Genomic DNA, 3,005 nt, shown 5'->3' on the forward strand with positions numbered 1-3,005 from the left:
TTCGGCGAATGCTGGTTTGTGGCACACCAGCACCCCCCAAATGTCTTCCTTTGGTGCTCAAACTTTGCGTGGCCGATTTATCTGACCCGAGGAACTTTCTATGTTATTTCTGGAGAATTTTGTTCCGGGACCCCGGAATCCCGAAAAACCGTGTATTATACACTTAAATTTCAGCCGTTTGGAAGGTCGTACCGGACCCTGTTTCTTTTTCTCCCTGTTTTTCAATCACGCGTCCAAGCTCAATTCAGGAATCAACCGATTCGATTTCAGCCTCAAATAACGAGCTTTAACACATTTTTCACGATAATCCGAGTTTCGGCGAATGCTGGTTTGTGGCACACCGGCACCCCCAAATGTCTTCCGTTGGTGCTCAAACTTTGCGTGGCCGCTTTATCTGACCCGAGGAATTTTCTATGTGATTTCCGGAAAATTTTGTTACGGGACCCCGGAATCCCGAAAACCCGTGTATTATACACTTCAATTTCAGCCGTTCGGAAGGTTGTACCGGACCCTGTTTTTTTTTCTCCCTATTTTTCAATCACGCGTTCGAGCTCATTTTGGGAATCAACCTGTTCGATTTCAGCCTCAAATAACGAGCTTTAACACATTTTTCACGATAATCCGAGTTTCGGCGAATGCTGGTTTGTGGCACACGGCACCCCCCAAATGTCTTCCGTTGGTGCCCAAACTTTGCGTGGCCGTTTTATCTAACCCGAGGAACTTTCTATGTGATTTCCGGAGAATTTTGTTCCGGGACCCTGGAATCCCGAAAAAACATGTATTATACACTTCAATTTCAGCCGTTCGGAAGGACGTACCGGACCATGTTTCTTTTTATCCCTCGTTTTCAATCACGTGTCTGAACTCATTTCAAGAATCAACCTGTTCGATATCAGCCTCAAATAACTAGCTTTAACACATTTTTCACGATAATCCGAGTTTCAAATAATGAATCTTTGGTTTGTGGCACACCGGCACCCCAAAATGTCTTCCGTTGGTGCTCAAACTATGCGTGGCCGCTTTATCCGACCCGATGAACTTTCTATGTAATTTCCGGAGAATTTTGTTCCGGACCTAATCCCGAAAAACGTGTATTATACACTTCAATTTCAGTAGTTCGGAAGGTCGTGCGGACCACTGTTTCTTTTTTATCCTGTTTTTCAATCACGCGTCCGAGCTCATTTCAGGAATCAACCTGTTCGATTTCAGCTTCAAATAACGAGCTTTAACACATTTTTCACGATAATCCGAGTTTCCGCGAATACTGGTTTGTGGCACCCCGGCACCCCCCAAATGTCTTCCGTTGGTGCTCAAACTTTGCGTGGCCACTTTATCTGACCCGAGGAACTTTCTATGTGATTTCCGGAGAATTTTGTTACGGGACCCCGAAATCCCGAAAAATCGTGTATTATACACTTCAATTTCAGCCGTTCGGAAGGTCGTACCGGACCCTGTTTCTTTTTATCCCTCGTTTTCAATCACGTGTCTGAGCTCATTTCAGGAATCAACCTGTTCGATATCAGCCTCAAATAACTAGCTTTAACACATATTTCACGATAATCCGAGTTTTAGCGAATGCTGGTTTGTGGCACACCGGCACCCCCCAAATGTCTTCCGTTGGTGCTCAAACTATGCGTGGCCGCTTTATCTGACCCGATGAACTTTCTATGTAATTTCCGGAGAATTTTGTTCCGGGACCCCGGAATCCCGAAAAACCGTGTATTATACACTTCAATTTCAGCCGTTCGGAAGGTCGTACCAGACCATGTTTCTTTTTATCCCTCGTTTTCAATCAAGTGTCTGAACTCATTTCAAGAATCAACCTGTTCGATATCAGCCTCAAATAACTAGCTTTAACACATTTTTCACGATAATCCGAGTTTCTGCGAATGCTGGTTTGTGGCACACCGGCGCCCCCAAATGTCTTCCGTTGGTGCTCAAACTATGCGTGGCCGCTTTATCTGACCCGATGAACTTTCTATGTAATTTCCGGAGAATTTTGTTCCGGGACCCCAGAATCCCGAAAAACCGAGTATTATACACTTCAATTTCAGCCGTTCGGAAGGTCGTACCGGACCATGTTTCTTTTTCTCCCTGTTTTTGAATCACGCGTCCGAGCTCATTTCAGGAATCAACCTGTTCTATTTCGGTCTCAAATAACGAACTTTAACACATTTTTCACGATAATCCGAGTTTCGGCGAATGCTGGTTTGTGGCACACCGGCACCCCCCAAATATCTTCCGTTGGTGCTCAAACTATGTGTGGCCGCTTTATCTGACCCGATGAAATTTCTATGTGATTTCCGGAGAATTTTTTTCTGGGACCCCGGAATCCCGAAAAACCGTGTATTATACACTTCAATTTCAGCCGTTCGGAAGGTTGTACCGGACCCTGTTTCTTTTTCTCCCTTTTTTTCAATCACGCGTCCGAGCTCATTTCAGGAATCAACCCGTTCGATTTCAGCCTTAAATAACGAGCTTTAACACACTTTTCACGATAATCCGAGTTTCGGCGAATGCTGGTTTGTGGCACACCGGCACCCCCCAAATGTCTTCCGTTCGTGCTCAAACTTTGCGTGGCCGCTTTATCTGACCCGAGGAGCTTTCTATGTGATTTCCGGAGAATTTTGTTCCGGGACCCCAAAAGCCCGAAAAACCGTGTATTATACACTTCAATTTCAGCCGTTCGGAAGGTCGTACCGGACGCTGTTTCTTTTTCTCCCTGTTTTTGAATCACGCGTCCGAGCTCATTTCAGGAATCAACCTGTTCTATTTCGGTCTCAAATAACGAACTTTAACACATTTTTCACGATAATCCGAGTTTCTGCGAATCTTTGGTTTGTGGCACACCAGCACCCCCCAAATGTCTTCCGTTGGTGCTCAAACTATGTGTGGCCGCTTTATCTGACCCGATGAAATTTCTATGTGATTTCCGGAGAATTTTTTTCTGGAACCCCGGAATCCCGAAAAACCGTGTATTATACACTTCAATTTCAGCCGTTCGG

This window comes from Silene latifolia, chromosome 2 (genome assembly GCF_048544455.1).
Source record: "Silene latifolia isolate original U9 population chromosome 2, ASM4854445v1, whole genome shotgun sequence".
NCBI lineage: Eukaryota > Viridiplantae > Streptophyta > Magnoliopsida > Caryophyllales > Caryophyllaceae > Silene > Silene latifolia.